The sequence below is a fragment of the Haliotis rubra genome, unplaced genomic scaffold (genome assembly GCF_003918875.1).
Source record: "Haliotis rubra isolate DU_JTF1 unplaced genomic scaffold, ASM391887v1 Scf52, whole genome shotgun sequence".
NCBI classification, from domain to species: domain Eukaryota; kingdom Metazoa; phylum Mollusca; class Gastropoda; order Lepetellida; family Haliotidae; genus Haliotis; species Haliotis rubra.
In genome coordinates, this window is record NW_025767213.1 from 1,507,759 (window position 1) to 1,533,118 (window position 25,360).

At 37.3% G+C, this 25,360-nt stretch overlaps 1 protein-coding gene across 13 annotated transcripts in view; it reads right to left on the minus strand.

Annotated features, from left to right (window-relative positions):
• LOC124292543 (otoferlin-like) overlaps positions 1 to 25,360 on the minus strand; it is a 201,247-nt gene that overhangs the window by 140,746 nt on the left and 35,141 nt on the right. The gene's annotated exons all lie outside the window — the stretch shown is intronic.

Here is a 25,360-nt window from a genome sequence, read left to right on the forward strand (position 1 = left end):
AAATATCATGTGTGGTGATAATCCGATAATCTGTCCCTATCCAGGGTATCAATCTCTTGAGACATTACAACCAGATGCAGCTCATCAAATTAATGATGAATGATGAAAATTTTATTGCTGTGAAATATGTGAATGTTTTTATATTGCCTGTAAAATCAATACGTGGTTCAGTATTGGTGGTGTGCCTGTGGCTGGATCACCTACAGTCTAACAGGGCTATGTAAATGCAATAAATTATTGATCATCTGTCTCACAGTTGTTTGTTTTTAACAATCCTAGCTCCTTCTGAGAAACCTGCACGAGTAGATGCTTGGCTAGATTTTCTTGCACAAGGATACAAGAAACTCATTATACACACGATAAATAGAACACATTTCCTGTTGATCTGGTATTGATCTGAGTGATTAGTACTGCAGCATAATTAGACGACCCTCTCACTGCTGGTGCTAGTTAAGATTTACCATGATTAATCAACTTTGGAACAAAGCAGTAGTTTGATGCTATTAATGTCTATGGAGTACTGACGACACCATTTTGAAGAAAATTATATTCATTTGGATGTACTTGTAATCAAATCAATTTGGTATTCGCCTCCACCTATGCTTAGTCTCTCCATCCTTCAATGCTTCCTCCTCACAACATGAACAGATCAATGGTTGTAGCGGTAGGTCTTACTGCATACATGGGAATTCCATCTCAGTGTATGATTCAAGACACTACCAAACACATTTACCAATGCACAAGGCAGGGACTACAGAAATGTTCATGTCTGGTTATCAATAACAAAAAAGGCAAACAGACCTACAAACCAAGGACACAATTGAAAATTATTCCGAAAGAATTACTGGTGAAGACTACTGGTGAAACATAACATGCTAACATTTTGCAGTGTCAGACAATGTGGCAGAATGTCTGTTGCTTTCAGGGGTAAAAACTAACTAATCATGGCGGCCTGGAGAACACACTATCTGACACTAACTGGCCTTTTCAAACATGGGTGTCAGACTGATTAGACACTTGCTCTGCAACACATTGTAATCAATATTTTAAATTGGACTGTTCAAATTCACTGGAAATGTGTTCCTTGTTTACTGTGCTAAACAGAATCTTACACTTAATGTGATAAACAATTTTAAACATGAAATCTCCAGTCTTCATATATCCTGAAGAAATTATATAATTTACAAGTCTTGGATTGTCAACGTACAATTAATCAATTTGACTGGGTTGCTCTTGCAGCATTTCTGAAGTTCAAGGCTTAGTACAAGCAAATAAGCATGTGCTATGCAACTCTATTGGACACTACTAAAAAAACATTTGGATGTATGGTGACCTGGAAGTTGAAGACCTTGGTAAAAGGACTTTCTAGAACTGAGGGTGTGAATGATGGTGAGCAAATGAGACGGATGTTGGTGGATCTGATCAGCTATTGATCAAATACCTACAGTTTGCTTTCACCCAGCAATCTCGGAACACTGATTACCCAGATGCACCAAGGCTCATGTTAAAAGTAATAAGCTCATCATGACATTTATCTCTTAGACAAAGCACTTTCGTCTACAAAAATCACATTTTTTACTTCCCTCTCTTGGCATTTGTGCTATACTCATCAAGAATTAATTCTTTGTTCTGTCTAAAACTCCTTTGCACTTTAACCTACTTTTGTTCCATATTGTACTTCATGAGAAATTTAGATATCTATTTCAGCATCTGATCCAGGAAGTCTGGGAAGAAACAGTATATAACAACATCCTTCAGGCCCACTCATTCCCATCTGATACAATTACCTCCAGAATAGCCAAGACTCTGTAAATGATTTCCAAACATGATAATGACACCATAGTAAGGATACAACTCTAACATGTAGAAAGCCCATAGTGCACCTTGTTACTCAATCATTTCCACAGGAATGTTTTCATGCATTCCTTCACAACAAACAGGACTTCCTGTCAGTGAAGCACCCTGATGCTGTTAGTACTTTTCTCAAGCTACAGTATTCAGACTAGTGGGAAGGTATCAAAATTGTGAGATGGTTGACCAAGACAGCTCTGACAATCATTACAGCAGACAGGGTCACTGAACACATCAACAAAAGCTTTTAAGATGATCAATCAACACGTACAGGCAATTCTGATAAGCAGAGAGTTTCAAATCAATATCATAGCTGCCATTTTGTAGGATGCCATACAAAAGATGCTTGTGTCAGTCTGGCCGTTATCTCTAATCAGGGATTATAGTTTCCAATGTGATACTTTGCACTTCATACTGGCTATAACAAATAGATGGTAGACAAAGTTAATCTGATACAATATCATCCAAATCAGATGATTCTTGTACCAGTACAACCAGAAATTATTGAGAATTTAAAGATTGTAAATTTTTATTTTTTTTCACTCATTACTCACGTATTAAATGTGAATATTAGCAGAACATAACTCCAGATTCAAAGACAAGTGTACAGTTAGTATTTTGTCAAGTCACCATGGGCAGCAATGCAGGCTTCAATTCGGCGGGGCATACTACTGATCAAAGAAGTTAGAAAGTCGTAGTCCATGCTGTCCCAATATCTGACCACCTCTTCTTTCATTGTCAGATTTTTCTTATTGACACTTTCCTTCCTAAGTCCCAAACATTTTCTATTGGATTTAGGTCAGGGCTATAGATTGGCCAATCTAATAATGTCATATTTTGGGTCCGAAACCAGGCTTGTGAATGCTTTGAACGATGTTTTGGGTCGTTGTCCTGCTGGAAAATCCAAAAATTTCCATAGAACACGTGAGCAGATGGAAGTAAATGTCCCTCGAGAATATCTGTGTACCGCTCAATGTTCATATTCCCGTCAAATACTCAGAGGGGTGTTGCCCCTAACACAGATATGCCACCCCACACGTTAAATTTTGGACTGTACTTTTGGCGCTGATACAAAGGTTTTTCAGTTTGTTTGGTCCAGAATTTCAGTGTATCAGGAAACAGCCACACAGAACTTTCATCTGAGAAAATCACATTGTCACAGTTAAAATTTCTATGCTGTAAGCACCAGTTCAACCTTTGCTCCTTTTGTTCAGGTTTCATGATCGGTGATAGAATTCCTCAGCTTTTCTGCCAACCATTTGCATGCAGCTCAGTTCTAATTGTCTCCTTACAGACAGCCACAGTTCCTCTATCAATCATATCCAGCCTTAAGTTTTCTAAACTCCTTCGTTTGTTTTTAGAAACAAGAATACCAAGCCGCCTCCTGTCACCGACAGTCAATTTTCTGGGCCTACCTGCGCCTCCCTGGTGCTCAATGCCATATCCATTTGCAATATTTTTCAAAACACGATAAACAGTGGACAAAGGGATGCCTGTTCTACTTGAAATCACTTTAGCTGATCTGATGTCCTTGTTATAATACTCTAAAATCAACTTCCTCTTCTCTAAATCATCCATACTGAGGATCACTGAAAATGTCGTCTGCTAGCAAGTAAACAAAGGGGGATAACTCTTCACAAACTAATGAAAAAGGATTAACGGAGTTGTCTCTCTTGAATGAAACCAAGCACTTGATAGCTGGTCAAGGATGTTTATACTAGAAATCCAATTAAACATATTCCTAAAATTCTCAATAATTTCTGGTCATACTATAGTAATAAGTACATCACGCCAATATGCATTTCTTACAGAGAATGTCATATCAATAGCAACTACAGGGAGTGCTCTAACACATGAGTACAAATTAGAACTTTCTGCATTTATTGCACAGCTAAAGGTGAAAGATGACAGTTGCAATATATTTAGACATAGGGAATTTACAGAAAATCTGTAATAATGTTATAAAGATTTCATCTTCATCATTTATCAGGCTACAGAACATTTTCAATTTTACATTTTGATCAATACATAGAATCAACCAGCATACGACCAAAAGCAAAAAATGTGTATCAAGTCTAAGGGTATACTGTCATTCAGGAATACTCTTGCTGTGTTTACCTAGAATTTACCTCTTGAATTAACTGGTTGTCAAACTCTTAAAGTTAAAACACCAGTACAAAAGAAATAAAGTGGCAAAATCATTTCAATAATGATCAAATAGTAATGTTACTTGTGACAACCAGCACAAACACATGCACAGGCAAGTCAAATGCTCTGCAAACATTAAGGGCACCATGGTAAAAAACAATGAATGCCACTGGAACAAGTGCAAACAAACAAACTTATCCTTTATCCTTTGAGTGACAAATATTTATTCAGAAGAAGAGATTTCACATAAATGTAGCCACAGCAGAGAGCCCAAAGGGGTCGTTTATCTCGGTTTAAACTCATAGCCTGGCATACTGGCATGGATATTAATTTAGTGTTGACCTTATTATGATAGGATGCATTCCTCCACAGTGTATTATTATTCTGCATCACCTCAGGGAGATAACCAGCCATTTTATCCAGCAGAAGAAAAAACCCATCATTATCAGTAGTTCTGTTGCGTGAGAAATGGACATTGCTCTCTGTGCTGATCGGTGCTTGCATCAAACATGGCTGTGTAATATTTTAAGGTAATCTCTAGCAATATAGATTGATATGATGCCATATGTTTGGAGAAATCTGAATGTCATAAGCAGTTATACATAAATACTTTTAATTATGAAGAATACAAATGATATTTGACTGCCAATATTGACTGAAAATATCTTGGTTGAAGTCAAAGTTGATTTCGTTTATGTCAAAAATCCTCAAGGTATGGGGTTGTAAATTGATGCTACTGAAATATATCTTGGGACAGTTCTCCTGCATGGCTGTGATCTGCTTTAAACATGATGTAAAGAAACATTGCTTGACCAAATTTCAATACATATTTCTTTACAAATATAACAGTCATCCTGAAGGAGTATTGACAATTATTCATAAATGTAGTCGTGTATGTTCTCCTAACACCAAATTTTCATCTCTAAGTTTTTATAAATGGCTCATGTGAATGAGGTGAGGTGAAAATAGGACTGAAATGTCCCCTGGGATCTTCACACGATGACTTTCATGAAGTACCCAACAGTGATGGTTAATTGACAAAGAAGAAAAATCCCTTTTTGTTGGAGTTGCATTCCAGGAGGCTTGCTGGAGTTTGATTACCTTCCTAATGAGGTTTTGTTGTATTCCGCACAGTTAAGAAAGCTCAATGGGATGCTGGTAATTGGTCATTTTATGGCTGTCAATCTGACATCTACTCGCCCTCTTACAAGGCGGCAACTGCAAGAATGTGAAGTCATCTACTCACACAAATAAAATGCCCATCTAACATGTTTATTGAAAAGCTTTAAAGCATTTAATCAAACTTTAACTGGTTTTTAATCATCCATTCAGATTGTGTGAACACCAGTACTAAATTCTCATGGCAATAAACATCACTTGAATAGACTGGGAGATATATTCTACATAAGATTAAGTGAATTTCAAGTGATATCAGCAGTCCACAGAATCTTCTACCTTCTTTATTCCTGAATTGATTCAGATTCCCAACTTCTTAACCTTTCAGAGATACTTACAGGTGTCTCATCAGTTCCTATACCCTGACAGACAAACAGGAAGACAAAGTCATCAATATCCCCCGCAATGGTCAAATCTTCAGGAATATGTCAACTAGTCATGACTATGTCAAATCTTACATTGTTCTTCACATTGATCTAACGAAAACATACATATGTAAACTATTCATATACTAGCATGCTTGTATCAACAACAGACAGCCTGAGTGCTTCCACGGTTTGATGTACCTCAGTAATGTTGAGACTGGAAATAGAGTAGTACTGTTGATTTATGTCATTAGGTTCTTGAATACCCAAAAGTGGAAGGAGCATATAAAAGGATTTTAAGAGCACTACCACCAATCACGGTTAAAGTCAAAGTTGCTGCTATGGAAATGCAATAAATATTTTATTCAGAAATCCAAAAGTACCAAAATGCACCAGTTCACCACCAGACATATCTATGTGCCAAGTTTGGTGAAGAAACATTGAACGGTTTTAAAGTTTTGCTCCAGAAAAGAACACAACCACTGATTCCGGTCAAAGTCAAAGTTGCTGCCATGGAAACACAAAAAAACTTTCATTCACAAATCCAAAACTACCAAAAGGCACCAGTTCACCACCAGACCTATGCATGTGCCAAGTTTGGTGAAGAAATATCTAATGGTTTTTATGTTCTGTTCTGGAAAAGACGAATTTACATGGATGGATGGATGGATGGACAGACAGACAGAATCCAAAATAAGAAGCTTCAATTAATAATAATACCCAACTTAATATAATAACATATTCCATCCTTAGTCTTTTTCAAACAGATGGTTCAGAATAACACAAAATTTAACCACTACTCACTGATCTAATTACATGATTAGGTCAATGAAATATTGTTTACAATGGTTTCTCCAGCTGTGATTAGAAAGGTCAACACTTATCACAAGACTACCGATATGCAGTTTGCTACACCCTACTCCTATATTAATACGTGGAGTTATTTCTCACAGTAAGCTGAATACATAAATTCATCAAACCAAGAAGTAGCTCACAGGTGATATAAAATTATGATCCTAATTCTTCTTCTTCTTCAACATATATATTAACTGATAAACATCCTGTCCTTGTGTGTGAAAGCTCTAAAACAAAGCATCTTCTTATCTTGTTGGAACGATGGAGAATGAAAGTTTAACCATTCATATTTTTCCTTGAACCATTCTAACGATGTATTGATCTCCCAAACAGTCTTCAGGGAAATCAGGAAGTGGCATTACCATATAATCTGCGTAGGCTACAGCCACAACAGCACATGAATCTCATGATCACATGGCAATTATCACCAAGGATTCACATGTAGAGCCAGGAAAGTGAACTTGTATCAGGTCAACACTAAGAGTATGATCAGGTCAATTGATTTTCCATATGTCGTAGGTATATAAAAAATGAGACAATGGCAGGGATGATACATTGTCATAAAACAGCTATTTCCTCCTGTATGTTCATGATACATGTTTCACTCTGAAACAAGCATCTATGAATGTCTGAAGGATGCAGTTAACTATGATCTAGCGACCAGAGAAAGTAATATATCCCATGAGTGGCCTCACCAAGTATGACGATTATGTGTAAGAGTCTACTCTATCTGCTTTATTAGCTCCTAATGAGGAATGGGTTTGAAAGTTTCATGTCTAACAATCTCCATTATTGCTATCTGCCAGAATTCATTATTACCCACACAGAAAAGGAGGGAATGGTATGTCAGCAAAACAGTAGTTCATGACTAGGTCTGTACTTTCTCTTATGACGTATGAAGTAGATGGTAGAAAATATGACTTCAATTTTTCCAGTCAGTTCAATGGCTGCTTAGTGTGGTGACATGCATTGACTGTTTCTTTACATGTCACGATTCCTTGCTAAACATGAGCCATTTAAAACATGACCATTCAGCAATCTTGTTGCAATCATCATGGACATGAGTCATATTGCGTGATGAGTGTATAAACAAATATTTCATACTGGTGTTTGAGATTTGTCATAAAGTTTGTCAATTAAGACTGCTGCGAAGCCAGATCCACATTCTGGTGGCGTGGGATTACAGCCAGGGGAATTCTAGCTATACTAACAGAAAAATGTAACTATGCTTCACATAAAGTGGTGAAAATGGTATGTCCCTAATACAACATATTTGGTCATTTGTTTGATAAATGTTATCATAATAAATTCAGGAGACAAGACAGAGAGACACACCATTAGTTACTATAACATCAATACTGGGTGTGACCACCATTTACATTGATACAGGTTAGGCAGGGGCAGCACATTGAACAAATCAGAAATGAAAAGTTTCATGGGGATGTTGTTCCAAATGGCAATGGAAGATTGGCTGAACTCAACTAGTGTTACTGATTCTGATCCTGTTGTCAGCATCATTCCATCTTATGCCAGACATGATCTATGTGCCAGAGAAACAGCCAGCCATGGCAACACAGCAATGTTGTGCTGCCTCAAAATGTCAGTTAAAACATGGGGAGTATATCCTGTTGCAATGTGATGTTAGGTCCCTTATATGCACAAAGGGTAGTACAAGATCTTGAACGATGTCATCCATGTAACATATACTATTCAAACTGTCATTAACAATGATGAATTGTGTTCACAAGTGAGTTGTGATGCTCTGCCTGACAGTGAGGTGGCAGCATATATGGGGAATGCTTTATAGATCATGGAGGGCCTGGGCTTACAGCATTGGGATTGCTGTCCAACTGAGATGTGCAATCTTACAAGAGCCTACAGATGCATGATGTGTATTGCCCAATCAACATGACATCAATTGCTTCACAAAACACAAAGGAATATCATTTGGAGAAAGCTTGTACAACAAAGACTATTATGGTATATGAGTCTGTAAAATTAGATTCCATGATTATAGATATATAGATTTATTATAGACCACTCTCAAATATAATATCTAGCATTTCACCCTGGGTAAGTATCATAATATTTCCTGATTCATAAGTCAAACAAAGATGTCTGTTTTCATGACAAAAGCTGTTTCCTCAACTGTGATGGAAACCTTCACATCAATATGTACCCAGACCAGGTGAGCTTAAACCCCGAGTGAGACGAGGGTCAGCAGATTCAACAAGCTGTGGACATTAAGGCTGCCCACAGGAATATGGTATCACTATGTCCGTGAATGATGGATGGGGAAAGGCCCCTCATATGACATTACTCCCACTGTGGAGTACAAAGGCATCCATCTGATTGCGCTGCCCTAAGGATCTGCTGAACAACACTCACCAGCTTAGACAACCAATATGGTATAGAATCAGTAAATAATGTGTTCAATAATCTGTGTCAGCCTTTTCAGCTTTAATCAGAACAATATTTTTCCTAGGATACAAATACATTTCCTACAGTGCTATATAGGGTACAATTTGTTCTTATTCAAAACTGGCTACTGTCAATAAATTTGAACCATACATTCTATGACACATCTTTATACATGTACAACACATTACTTGTTTCTTTTCATCATTCTGCCAAAACTGAACATTCCAATGTTAACAAGTCCTGAATTTTCCATGTAAAAAGGAACAATATATGGAGCAGAAATTCTGCATATAAGCCACCATCAATTTCACAGTTGCTGAAACAATGTAACGTGTCACTTGCAGTCCACCATTTACAGCACATTATCCAGACATGTGATCTACACCTATATATCACATCAAATATTTTCAGAACTTGATTACAGGAATGAAAATTAGGATTCTGAATTATGGTTTGTGGAATAGCTGAAAATAGTTATTTTTATTGGGAATCGCCTTTGAAATATGTGTATAAGACATGATCCTCTGTTGGATGGCCTTGGTTCTAACACAGAAGGATCATCCCCACCAGACCAATCAGCTCTGACACAAACAGGAAGTTCTCTATTGGGGTTTTCTGGCAGTTCCTGATAATGTAGATTGACCGCTGACACCTAAAACTTCTTTGACACCATCTGAGACTACAAGTAAAATATCTGAATACATTCATGAATGTAATTAACAAAATTAGGTTATGTCAGAAATAATGATAGCTTCCATAGGTCAGAGATGCAGGGAATATGGAATGGGAATGGGAAAATAAAGAAGTGAACAAAAGGATGACGTCAAATGTTCCCCTGTCAAAGACCCAGGTCAGCAGTGTGGCCAGCTGTGTAATGATCCTGTCCGCCAATTGTTCTGCCTTTGTTCTGAGATGAATAATACAAGGGTAATCACACGCCTGTAGTCATGGCAAGTGTTGAGAAGTGTCTGCTGTGTTGATGGAACCATGTAAGTGCTTTCCAAACATGTACCAAGTCATATATGTGTTCTAGCCATACCATGCAATTCAGTGATCAGATAATCTCTCCCACGGTTCTACTGGGCTTTGTAGTTAGACACTATATCAGCCTTTATGTAAACACGGGTTGGACACTGTAAAGACTTTTAATGTTTGGATGAGAATGTAGGACATATAGTTGATTTTGAAACATTTCAGCATGAACAAAACACAGATGACAGCCCAAAGTACAAAGTAGTTCACTGTCACAGGTTAGAAAATAGTGGGTTGTACACAAAGCTTACACTGTGTAATCATATTTGGACACGATATTTGAATTAGTCCTACTAACCCAGTCAACACTGAAACTACTAATAAGCATCAACATCCACACAGCTCTTTGGACACCGAAGATCTTTGAAACTTTTCTAGTAAGAAAAAGTTGGAAATGTTATTTTGCAGCAACATGTACAACAGCAAGGAAGCTACTAACTATGGCCACACAAAGTTGCAGCTTTCCAGGCTTGGTGACATTTCTGAAGAAAAGTTCTACCTTTACAAATTGGCTTCTTTTGAACGTGAAAAAAGGAATAAAAATGTTGATGTATTGAAGAAGATTATACTCTGTGACTGTCTGAAGCTTTTTCTCCATAACAGTTTTAAATGTGTTTTCCCCCAAGTTTTCAAGAGTTCTGAACTGAATGTCACATTAATGTCATTCCAGCATTGGGAAGATCATCTGTCCTGTTGGGTTATTTGACAGGAGATTAAATACACTTTGTCACCTGATTATCCATTAAAAATTAAAGATAAAGAATGCATTTGAGAATGTGACCAATACAGTGGTGTCCAGTCATCAAAAATGTATTCAGTATGTATGGACACACTTCTTGCCTTATTGTAGCTGAAGGTTGTATTTCAATACAGACATATCTGACATTTGTCCAAACATGTTTGTCTTCATCTTTGGATGAATCACTGTAATTATACTTTAGATTACAGCCAGCTTCATGGACTGGAAACTCAAATTGTGTCTTGTATCAAGGTATTGAGAAATAACTTATCACTTTATTCAAAGTAATATTCGAATACATCTGGGCATCTGCAGCCAAAACAAAATTGTGACAGGTAAAAATCTCATCATTCAGAATCTCTGGATCAATAAATCAATATGTCTCATCTGTATGACCAGTGAAGAAAACAAAATTAAAGCATTCACTGAGAAAATGCCCTCGAAAGTTATTGGTGGTGTGAGACGACTGAGGAAAATTGAACTTCAATGAGATTATTTTCTACAGCAACTACTTCACCAAGGCTCTTCTCAAAGCTCTAAGATTGCAAGCTAGGCCACAATGTGTCTGTACTATCATGAACCGGCAATCAGAGAAGCCCATACAGTGCCAAGGATACATACTTGTGTACTGCCATGGATCAGCATGTCATACACTATACCATGCCCTCAACACAGGCATATTGAATTGTCAACCAATCTACAACCTGCACTTCAACAAACACAATCAAATGGCTCTCAAATTCCTTTGTCATTTCCATAACTTCCAAACATGATATATACATATGTACATCAGAAACAATTTGCAACTGCCTATGTCTGCTATAATCATATCAACACATAAGGCCTTGAGTGATAAAGAATCAATAATGTTACAATACACATTTCAGTTCTGTGAATACACAACATTTCACATTTATGCATATTTCACTGTATGCTGAATCCTTCTGTGAAATTAATATACCAAATGATATCATCAATGCTCCGATTGCCATTCTGTACCCAGAACATGGCAAGTGGGGACACATGACATGACATGTGCACTGCAGCTTGGTGTGATCATAGGGTTACAAAAATACATCTTCTGATGTTGTTCACCAAACCTCTGATGTCTTGCATCAAACCCAGATCTCCTAGAAAACCATGACAACACACATCCACTTGACAAATATCAGTGTAATCAGAGGAATATCTTAACATACTACCTAACAGAGTGGAAAATTAATGTTATTTAGGATCAATGTATAAATCCATACATATTCATACAGTAGATCACTTGTTAAAATTTAATATATACTAAAATTGTAAGCTGATTAAATATTTATGAAAAATGTATGATTCAGGGACAACCTATTTTTACTATATATTATGCACTGTAAAGTTTACGTTTTCCAAAATATGCATAAATTAAATAATAAAGTGAATGCAGGCCATACTTAATGTATCAAGTGAATGCAGGCCATACTTAATGTATAAATTGAATGCAGGCCATACTTAATGTATCAAGTGAATGCAGGCCATACTTAATGTATCAAGTGAATGCAGGCCATACTTAATGTATCAAGTGAATGCAGGCCATACTTAATGTATCAAGTGAATGCAGGCCATACTTAATGTATAAATTGAATGCAGGCAATACTTAATGTATAAATTGAATGCAAGCGATACTTAATGTATAAATTGAATGCAGGCCATACTGATCCACTTCATCAGAGAACTGCTTCACACACAGACAAATCTACTTTATAACAGTGTATACTGTAACAACTGATCCACTTCTTCAGAGAACTGCTTCAGTGTGTGGCAGTAGGTTTCCCTCTCATGTATGTGTATTTCTGAGTGATACATCACATACAGAGATTATTCTACTTTCTCAGAAATCTGCCATAGGGTGAAACTATTTCCAGGAGGGAGTTCAGTTTGTATTCTCCCCCATTTTGTTTTCTTACAAGAATACAAAAGTTTGACAGGATAATTTTTACGTCAAAGATATTTAAGAACTCCTGATGTCTCTTCAATATAAGCCCAGAGTATCACCACATCATATGTTGTGTTTGTGCAGTGTGTTGGTGTTCCTGATGTCAATATAAGCCTAGAGTATCACCACATCATATGTTGTCTTTGTGCAGTGTGTTGGTGTTCCTGATGTGCCTTTCCCCTGTATCACCGTCCTGTATCTCCTCCAGCATCGATGACAAAAGCTTTATCTGATTTGTCATGCACAGCAAACAGTTATCTCCTAAAACATCTTCAATACTGCTTGGTAGGTATGATTGTCAGGAGAAAGTAGACCAAATACTTCAGGGAGTACTCTGATATAACTGTTTCACCCCTCCTTTCTCTGGACATTGTACACGTGGGAGTAGTGAGAGGTAAAATGACACATTCCGTTTGACAAGGTCATTCTCTCTGACAGCTGTTGGAGAATGTGAGTGACCTGACATATTGTCTGCAACATAATTTGGCAAGTTCATGAGTTGATTTTGCATTTATATGTATGTGTATTTTACAGTGATAAGGAATTACTGTGAACAATTCTTATCTAATCTTTAGACTGCATCAATTTAGTACCGAACTTTTAAAGTTTTCAGTGCATAGACATTTTCTGAATGAAACATTGATGTATTCTAGAAGGGAGGTTCAGGTTATTTGCAGATCAGCATTATCAAGAAATCTTTTCTCGGGCATGATATGACCCTTTGGCATGTGCGATTTGTATGCACCCTCATATGCTTGGTAGTAAATATACTTATGCAAAAACAACTTTAACATCTGCATATATTTTACCCACAAAAATATTCATCACATTTCACATAGGGTACATGAAATAATTCACCTATGAAATGCCACTTTACTTAAAGATAAAATCTTGTATCAACATTTATATTTCAAACAAAAATCATGCACCTCCTAACAATATCTTCAACTACAAAGGCTAATGCAAATGTACAAAAAAAACCTGTTCTATCAATAAGCTGAAGAGAATATAAGAAAGGAAATATAGTCAAATACATGTTTTGGTTGTAAGTGTAATATTAATGCTATTTGTGATGCCCTGTATGAAGAAGGTCTACTTTCACATGCATATCAATTAGGATTAGTGTCCAATAATATTTCATATGAGTGAAATTTGTTACAGTCCTCACACAAATCTGTATGTGGGCTGAGAGAACGGAGACATTCCATACAGAGTTCACAGGCTCTACAACCAAGTAGCTGGAATCAACTCCACTGTTACATTTCCTCTGGGGAATAGGATCCTGTTGACCAAATACCACAGGGAAGAAAATACCCTTGTACACCACAAAGTGGGCCAATAGAGAAGATGAGCCTGTTGAATCTCTTTCAGCGTGAGTTAAGTCAGTGCGGGATCTTTTCACTGATAGAATGCACAAACTGAAAAGACGCAACAGAAGTGGAATAATCCTATTCTGTTCCTGCCAGCTGCCATCCAAAGTTTTAATTGTTCCTACTGACAATTCCTAAAATAACTTATATGTAAGCATGACTTAATTAATTAATTTTATCAAAGAACTCTGCATGAGTGACACATCAAATATAAGACCAGTACAAAAAAATAGGAAATCTGTCTGAAACAGTCATCAGAAATATAGACTTTGGATTCATTCTAAAACCTGAAGAGACGTCTCTTCCTCTTTTGTCCCTGGTTCCAAAGCTCCATGAAAACCTGTACAGAGAGACATATTGCTGGGGTTAGTTTCCCAAAGATTAATCAAAATCCTTGACAAAATCAAGGAAGGGCTTTCTCTGTATTCACATCTCAAGTATGAGACAAGTAGGATTAATACCATGTGGATTCTAAAAAACTCAATTGGTTTGCTTCAATTTTTGCATCATACACAAAAGTCATGTCTAATAGAATTCCGTGTTTTGACTTGTACTATATATTCCTGTGGTTTGCAAACCTCTGTCATCATCAGTAAGTTAAGTACTGCCTAGTAGAATTCCTTGTTTTGACTTGTACTATATATTCCTGTGGTTTGCAAACCTCTGCCATCATCAGTAAGTACTGCCTAATAGAATTCCTTGTTTTGACTTGTACTATATATTCCTGTGGTTTGCAAACCTCTGTCATCATCAGTAAGTACTGCCTAATAGAATTCCTTGTTTTGACTTGTACTATATATTCCTGTGGTTTGCAAACCTCTGTCATCATCAGTAAGTACTGCCTTATAGAATTCCTTGTTTTGACTTGTACTATATATTCCTGTGGTTTGCAAACCTCTGTCATCATCAGTAAGTACTGCCTTATAGAATTCCTTGTTTTGACTTGTACTATATATTCCTGTGGTTTGCAAACCTCTGTCATCATCAATTGGAGAGTAATTGATAAACATGTTTATGGAATCAGAGCAAACAATGGATACTGCTTTCAGCAGGGATGATATTGAAAGGGCTTTGTTGCTTTTATTTACACATTCACCATCTGCTGCATGTGATAGTTCCTGCAAAATATAACATTGAAACAAATTTTGTTTTATGCAAATCTGCCGCTACTGGAAAAAGAGACTTTATGACATGAAACAAGAGCAGATGATTGAGAAGGAATTACAATGTGGGATTGCACCAAAAAAAATATACCTGTCAACTTGACGTGCAAGTTTACTCAATTTTCATTTAAAAAGTCTTCTCTGAGGGTGACAATAAAATCAAATATGGAAACCATTTTTTATCCTACCATGTAACAAATAACAGTGAATCATAACATTTCTGCTGCTTTAGCTTGTTGCTCCCAAAATGGTACCGGTACTGGTTGAAATTACTATTACTCATTGGCATGCTAGTTTCATTGGTGACACAGTTAAGAGTGAAATTTTACATGTAACAAGTTTACAATGATTCAACAAAATATTATTATTGATCTTCCCTAGAGTATGTTGCATGAACATGTACACTGTGTGGATTACAAGAAGAATTTGCCACCTGATACAAGCATTAGTCTAGGACCAACATGGCAATGACAGGTTATCAAGGTGTCAAGTGGAAGTATCTCCACATGCTGCTATCCACTGTCAGCTTCATTACAACCATCACACTTCAGACTAGTGGCCATTACCATGTCTAGCATGTCCACACTTCAGACTAGTGGCCATTACCATGTCTAGCATGTCCACACTTCAGACTAGTGGCCATTACCATGTCTAGCATGTCCACACTTCAGACAAGTGGCCATTTCCATGTCTAGCATGTCCACACTTCAGACTAGTGGCCATTACCATGTCTAGCATGTCCACAGTTCCTGACTCAGCTGCCTTCTCGAGGATGTATGTCTTTTCATGTGAAGTTACCGTGCGTCAGCGTATAACCTCACCATGACATTCAGTTGTACTACTTTCTATGCAGGCAATGCATTGGGTGACACACCAAGATTCCACATTGCATGACATTTAGTGAATTATATCATCGTCCATGGTTTTAACCTTATAAATCATTCGATGGAACTGGATGTAGAAAGGTTCTTCACAAAGCAAAAGATATCTCTTTTTGTTTATTTGCACTTTGATCAACCCGTTGATTCCAGCTGTTTGTGTGTTGTTTATTGCTGCACCTAGCAATAATCAATCTGTATGATGGTGATCTAAAAATAATCTGAGTGAGACAATGGTAGTAACACAAGTACACAATACGACACACAACTAGTGGATGACATGCAAGACCAGCACATACCACAGAATACCTGTGAAATGTGTCTGTTGTGTTAACATTGAGATACAGTAATCAAGGATCACTGATGGTCAATACAACCTGTACAAGCAGAGGTAGATGATATAAAGTTATGGGCAATACGACCTATACAAGCCGAGGTAGACGCCATAAAGTTATGGGCAATACAACCTATACAAGCAGAGGTAGACGATATAAAGTTATGGGCAATACAACCTGTACAAGCAGAGGTAGATGATATAAAGTTATGGGCAATACAACCTATACAAGCCGAGGTAGATGTGAGTTCTGTACAAGCAGAGGTAGCCATAAAGTTATGGGCAATACAACCTATACAAGCAGAGGTAGACGATATAAAGTTATGGGCAATACAACCTGTACAAGCAGAGGTAGACGACATAAAGAGGTAGACCTGTACATAAAGTTATGGGCAAAAGTTATGGGCAATACCTGTATACAACAGAGGTAGACGATATAAAGTTATGGGCAATACAACCTGTACAAGCAGAGGTAGACGATATAAAGTTATAGGCAATACAACCTGTACAATACAACCTATAGTTATAGGCAGCGAGTACAAGCAGAGGTAGACGATATAAAGTTATAGGCAATACAACCTGTACAAGCAGAGGTAGACGATATAAAGTTATGGGCAATACAACCTGTACAAGCAGAGGTAGACGATATAAAGTTATAGGCAATACGACCTGTACAAGCAGAGGTAGACGATATAAAGTTATGGGCAATACAACCTGTACAAGCAGAGGTAGACGATATAAAGTTATAGGCAATACGACCTGTACAAGCAGAGGTAGACGATATAAAGTTATGGGCAATACAACCCTGTACGCAGAGCAAAAGGTAGGCGATATAAAGTTATGGGCAATACAACCTATACACGCAGAGGTAGGCGATATAAAGTTATAGGCAATACGACCTGATATACGATATAAAGTTATGGGCAGAGGTAGAGGTAGATATAAAGTTATAGGCAATACAGAGGTACCTGTTATACAAGCAGAGGTAGGCGATATAAAGTTATGGGCAATACGACCTGTACAAGCAGAGGTAGGCGATATAAAGTTATGGGCAATACAACCTGTACAGAAGCGATATAGAGGCAAGACGATATAAAGTAGGCGATAGGCAAGGCACGACCTGTACAAGCAGAGGTAGACGATATAAAGTTATGGGCAATACAACCTATACAAGCAGAGGTAGACGATATAAAGTTATGGGCAATACGACCTGTACAAGCAGAGGTAGACGATATAAAGTTATAGGCAATACGACCTGTACAAGCAGAGGTAGACGATATAAAGTTATAGGGCAATACGACCCAAGTACAAGCAGAGGTAGAAGCAGAGGTTAGGCGATATAAAGTTATGGGCAATACAACCTGTACAAGCAGAGGTAGACGATATAAAGTTATAGGCAATACGACCTGTACAAGCAGAGGTAGACGCCATAAAGTTATAGGCAATACGACCTGTACAAGCAGAGGTAGACGATATAAAGTTATGGGCAATACGACCTGTACAAGCAGAGGTAGACGATATAAAGTTATGGGCAATACAACCTGTACAAGCAGAGGTAGACGATATAAAGTTATGGGCAATACAACCTGTACAAGCAGAGGTAGACGATATAAAGTTATAGGCAATACGACCTGTACAAGCAGAGGTAGGCGATATAAAGTTATGGGCAATACAGTTATAGGCGATATAAAGTTATGGGCAATACAACCTGTACAAGCAGAGGTAGGCGATATAAAGTTATGACCTGTACAAGCAGAGGTACAACATAAAGTTATAGGCTATACGACCTGCAAGCAGAGGTAGGCGATATAAAGTTATGGGCAATACAACCTATACACGCAGAGGTAGGCGATATAAAGTTATGGGCAATACAGGAAAGTTGGGTTACAGAGGTGAGTGTCATTCTGGAACATGTCTCTCAAACATAACAAACATACCCATTATGATTTGAAAACAAACAAATATCTAAACTTCACTCCAATGTTCAAGTTCACTTGACCACACTGTGACCTAAACATACCCATTTATCCATACATTACTGACAGACATTAAAGGCAAATGTCATGACCTCAATGGAAGAGATTGATACATACTTTGTCCTTAACAAATGTTGAGGATTATGTTGTGACACAAAAATCAATTATGTAAAGTTTGACAACAGCTAAATCACTGGGTATGCAGAAACTACTGATGTGTTCAAGCTCCAGTAAACCCAGATGCAAGCATAGAAGACATCACCTTCAATCAATATCACAGTGTCTTTGAAAGTGAAGACCTCATTTTACATGGTATGAGCTCACTGAATCATTTATAGGGATGTGGTGAGGAGAAAGTATAAGGTGAAATGTCAAATGATATGGAAGAATCATATAATTTTCCTTCATTGGGCAGCTCCCAACTTCCATATACTTCATGTCACAGTGCCAGCCTAATGTCATGGCAAAAACATTCCATCTTGTCTCGCTTCTTATTACTAATAAGCCTTTCAGAAGCAACTCTTTTTCAGAACGTAGAACTATTTACACTACAAAGTAATTCAGCATTCACTGAGAGACAGTGGATTCTCTTAGCTCCCACATGCAGCCAATAGCATGATAAGAATGAGCAATGTGGACAAAGAAGCTCAAATAGCTATCAAAGAAATGTAAATTTGGTTTGAACAAAACACTTTGCGGAATCTTGAACTGGTTGCCCCGGTGGCTGGCTCCTGGAAGATCTGCTTCTAGATGAAATGACAGGAACATGCTCTAACCTCTCTTGGTATCATGTATTTTTCAGAGATCATCATCTGCCCTGTGCACAGACTTCCCAATGAAACAGTGCCTCTGTATACATGTTTTCCTGCATTACTTTACAGCCTGAGGCACAGCAAGACTCTCCACACACTCTGTCTGTTACACAATATTGATCGAGCAAAGATATCCTCTCTGTGGTGGTAATGACAAAATGAAATTAAGGACCTCTAGGAGAAGCTATAAAACTTGTAATGGCTACTTGCAAAAAATGACAAGGGTGAGGAATAGTAAGAAGGTGAGGAAACAGAATCCAATAGCACAGTCCTGGGTTTGATGACCGTGTTTAACAATGGTGCAAGATCAAAGGTGGTGTATGTGAGTGCATCATGTGGTACTGAGCCAAACAGGTGTGACAATGAAACAACATTTGGGTACAATCAAAACTAAATAAAAGTTTACTACTAAAAGTTGACAATTTGGGTTTTCATCTTGTGTTTTTCTTGTATTACTCCAACAATTCCATTCAAATACTAACATACCAGACTTGGAAAGTCTATGACTATGGCAGTCCATGAGAAATTCTTCTGAAACTTGTTATCTGTTCTATACTATAGTGTAAACAGTACAAGAAGGGGAGTGTATTGAAGATATTGATTTCTCATAAACATTCACAACATTACTCATTTTATGTGGACAAAGTAGACAGTTTCTGAAACATCACTGCAAATATTGACCATTGAGTCTGTTCTGAAAGCCCCAGTCTACAAGTAAACATGGATCATTTGTTAATGTTTACATACATATACATTGTATCAGGGCATTTGGAAAGGATGTTAATGTTGCTTATCCACATTGCAAAAACTGAATGTAGCTTTGCCATTGAGTGTTCGATGAAACCATATATCTTGGTGATCCATACATATGGACATGTTGGCTATTCTTGCTTCTTTTGGATCATGTTTGAATTCTTGCTTTAAAAATTACGTTGTATATGTAACCATTCATTTTTCTTTACACTTAAGCTTGTTATGCAGTGGTAAATAAATATCCATCACCAGGTTATCATAGAAACAACAGATACCACTCAACATCAATATCAGCTCTGTTAAAACTATCTCTGTAACACAGCATTACACACAGTGACAATCTTAACCTAAAGAGAATAAACGTCAGTTTCAATAACTGCATGTACAGATACTGGGTCAGATTTACAGGTACGGGTATATAGTTTCATTTGACAAACATTGAACCTTGAGGGAGGCTCTGTATATACACAACATGTCTGCTTTGGGAAATAACTTGGTCTTTATGTTTCATTGATTTTTGTGTAGGCTAGACACACACAAGGAACCTGTAACCAGAAACAAGCAGTACAACAGAATCACTGAATGAGAGGAAGATGACATGCAACATTTGATATTTTGTGTCCAGTAATTAAACATTAATGTAACAATAGTATTGCTATCAGGAAATATGTGAGGCAGAAACTTGTTTGGAAGTCAGTGATGTCTGTCTATTACAATAACTAAAACATGTTTTGTGTAGGCACGTAATTATCTGGGCTTTTCATCACTGAAGTTAATCAGGGTAAAATGTTTAACCAGTACTGATATAAAAAAAAGCTTCACAACCAATTGTAGTTTGTTTATCAGTGCAGCTGGAGACCTGTAGGCTCAAAGACGTGGGGAATTACACCTATCAAAGCAAACACAGCGACGGCTTTTACGTAGTTACCATCAGAGCACAGTAATCAAATATACATTCTGAAAATAGACTTTAATAATGGAATGAACAAAATAAGGAAAAAACATCTATCGTGATCTATTGGAAAACTTTAGAATTCTCAGAGTGGGAATATCTCCAGCTGATTCTGGGAAAGTCTTTTTTAATTAGCAATAATTCCTCTTTCAGTTTGTTAACTGTTCAATATTCATTGACCACAAACTGGATTACATAACCCAATCTATGGCTGTAATTGATAAGTTCCCAAACTGTTCTTTATGGATGTGTAGAGCCAGTATGGTGTCTTGGAAATACAATATTTAATTAAGATATGTGGAGCTCTCAGGAACTACATATATGACCTGTGAGAGTATAACCTGATCAGTTTTTGTATGCTAACAATCAACTTTTGACTATTATACATGTCCAATCAACATATTTTTAATATTTTTGTAAGAAATAGACAATAACATGCAGTAAGTTTATCTTGCCTTTGACCCTATCTGTCTTTCCATTCTGTGGCTAAAGATATTCATTATGGAGCCAAAATGTCTGGGCTGAAATCGAGAATTGTTTACAGCTCTTTTTGGATTTGTTGTCTTAAACATTTCTAAATATTTCTAATTGACTAATCGTCAGTATAGCCAATCATGATCTTGTCAGTGCTGTACCTGTACTCTTGTGCTTGATCTAGTGATTAACATCTAGGAATTAGGTCACTTGGGCCCACGTTTAAGATGAGTGACAGGGGAAGACTTAAAAAAACCCAGTCCTTTCCAAGTAACACAAACAGTGGCATACTACCAAAAAGCCCCAGTCCTCTCCCAATATGTCAAATAGGAGGGCAGACACTGACCAAAGATATTTTACAACTAATTACATAAGCGCCAGTCAGCATCAGAACACAATTACCACAGCCATGTTTAGCATCTTGGGTGTGCCCTAGCTCTGTGGACTGTAATATGTGCCAGAATGTTCATACAATAACACTATCTTGGCACAAATCCCAACAAAGCCTTCTGATCTGGTTCGATGTGAGGGAACTGCACAGTCCAGAAGGGTGTGCATGACATCTGAATGACATGGGCTCAATGTATTACACGGAACATCTCCAGCCATTCAAGTGATTAGTCAAGCTGACTTATTGATTCCAGATCACTGATATGTGTCATTAGGCCTGGTCAAAGGCATGACCACAATTACTGATGGGGAAAAGGTGTGTATGACACGATGGTGTCCAACTGATGTTAACAGATCGTAATAGACTAGATGCTGTATCTTTTCCAGGAGGAATCCTTATTTCAGAATGTTACTCCACATGGTGTCTGATTCCTTTGTGGATTCCTTCATTATAACTTAACTATTATAACTTATAACTTCAAAGAGGAATACAATTCTATCCATGAGTGAGTGAGTTCAGTTTTACGCCGCTTTTAGCAATATTCCAGAAACATCACGGCGGGGGACACCAGCAATGGGCTTCACACATTGTTCCCATGTGGGGAATCGAACCCGGGTCTTCGGTGTGAGGAGCAAACGCCTCGACCTCGAAGCTACCCCACCGCCCCTTCTCTCCATGAGTGAGATGGTTTTAACCCTGCTTAGAAATAACAACAGTGATGGTGTGTTGATGTGGAAGGAAAGTCTGATACAGGTCTTAGATTTCAACAGTATTTACATAATGTGCAGAATGAGCAAAACAAAAGTTATTACATTTGCTGACACATAATACTGTTATTCATCTTGAAAGGGTGTCAGAGAAGCATTTCCAATCAATGTGCAATAAAACATGTCCATGGCGTTTGGCAGATAGATGTATTTGATAGCAGTATCGATCATATCTATCCACACATCCTTATGATCAGCAAATTATTACTTATTGAATTGATGCGTATACACATTATGAAGATTGGATTAGGAGCAATATGATATGACATTTTGGCCATGACACCACTAGAGGAGAAACCCACACTTCATACACTCTCAAACATGGTGTCAGCAGAAATTGCAATATTTGGGAGAAATCAAGTTAAACACGTCCCTATTCACTCTCACTTGCTCACACATAAAAAAAAGAAGAAGAAAAAAGTAAACTCAAAAGGATGATGTTGGATAATACCAAAATATGTGATATGCTTTGTACACTGATGAAATGTTATGATCAATAAGTGATTTTGTTAAAAATATATGTTCCCTTTCTGTTGCAGCTGCTTTGCGTAAAATGTATAAAACAAGGAATTTAAATGGTTGGGTGAAATATACACATGAATAATGCAACCAAGGTCAATGCAGTTAGAGGTAAAGTAGCATCAGTGAGGACATGGAAAAGATCTGTGAACTGCCAGTCATACACTGTTTCAGAATCTGAGCTCTCCATTAGTCAAAAAGAAACTGTGTATCATATCACTTTTCCCTTTCTCTCTATGTATAGTCTTCTGACTCAAACAAAATTTATGTACATAGATATGATATTTTATTACCAAGAGTTAATGACTTGAGCTGATGGCAGACAGTGTCAAGAAGATACTGGATTTTAGCTGATTTGTGAAGATCTGTAGCTAAAACGTATATTGAGGCAGAGGCATAATTCCAATATTCGTGCTATCAAATCAGGTCATTCTTTCTTCCCCTCCAGGAAATCCCAATCTGGCAATGCATCTTGCCTTTGGATCAGAGTCCTTACGGCTATTAGAGTTTCCACTTTGACATTTTGAATGTGGATGTAGAATACACTCACACAACATGCCAGTAATGGTCACATCCAGGAGCTAAGATGAGAAAAGAGAAGGTCATATCAGGTTCTGCTTAATAAGCAAAAATGAACTTTCATGAGTCCGCTCAATGTTTTCAAAAATATTTTTACAATAAATGCAATTGATTAAGTTTGAGTTTTTGCCTGCATGGAAATTTCTGAATGTTCTTGCCTGGTATCCTTATCTGAATGTAATCTAGACCTCCCTTACTGTTTACATGTAATTTATATATTGTAAATGTATGTTATAAGGCTAAGAAATAGTGACACAGGTTGAAAAAAGAATCATATTGAATTGTGTTATCTGATAACTAGTGTTGTACAAAGGTACAGAAACACAAGCTGAGAATAACAACCTCACACAACGTGCACATGCACAACTGGCTGCACACAAGTCCAACAATACACTTTCATTGTGACAACTATGCCAGAGGTATGTGAAGGTAAATAGCCAAAACTGTGTCACAAAAGACACCGCTGATTTCTTCTGAAAACCATGAATGGTCAGACAGGAACATATCCCAACTGGATAAAAATGACATTTTCAATAAGACATCTGTGAACACAATATATCAGGCAACATTGCTTTCCTTATGTGCAATTCTGGTATCCCCCACCATGATATTGCTGGAATTTTGCTAAAAGCAGTGTAAAACTAAACTTACTCACTCACTCCTTATGTACAAAAAATGTCATAAGATTCAAAGGCTGTACCTGAGTAAAATTTCACCAGCAATACAAGCAAAAAATACCTTTGATATATTTTACTATGTTGTGTGTACAACATCATCCTGGTTCTTTTACTTTACAAAATATTCTTTTTGATGGAACTGTTTATTTCTTTCACACTTTTCTTCCTTTTCATAACAGGACAGACATAACATATATACATGTGAGGCTCAATGTAATTCAAAATCATAAGACCCATAAATTGTTCGGTCCATCACACTGACGGGCATTCAAAGGTTGTCTTGGCATCAGGGGATAGATAATTCGGGAACATTTTTCTACACATGCAGTAATTGATAGGATTATCCCTAGAATGTGTGTGAGAAAAGGACATAGGTTTTGCACTCAGCTTCAGACAGCATACTGAATGCTGAGAAGACAACATCTGTTACCCATCAAAGAAGGAAACACAATTCTCAGATGACAACCATAACTGATTCATAAAAAGCTATTCTGATCATATGAAAGAAATGTCACTTTTCTTTAAAAAGGGATCAAGACACTTACTTTATTTGAAACCTCTATATTTTGAAAGCTGCAGTAGTTTGCTATTATTTGAAACATGTAGTATATGCCTATATACATTCAGTGTATCACTGCCAACCATAAGCCACATCTCTAGTATGACAATTCAACATCCCTGAAGTAAATAGTTGTAGATGAAGGTAATTTCCCTGGGATTTGATTTCATCAATGGAAACTGATTACAGTGCACACACAATGATACCACTTCTGGTGACAGTGACTGAATGGCACGGAGGGCACACTAGGATACAGAGGAATGATTAAACCAACATCCCTTGGTACATGTGCCCCAACAGTCATCATCCAAAGTCAATTGCGACATAATGTCTTCAGAACACCATCCAGCTTTCTACAGGGCAATTAAAGGTTTCTTGTAGCCATACAGCTCCTAGGCCCCAGTCGCCAGAGCTTAGAGCAACTCTCCATTGTCAGTGTTAGGAGTTCATGCAAGAAGTCATTTGCCCATTCTTTAGGCTCACTGCAGGTTTCTCAAGGCAGGATAGTAGCACAACTGTTTACTAGTATTTGGAAACAGTGAAAGTTTGTTAGATACTCAGCATAGTGGTTTCCCATAAACTACTTAAACTACA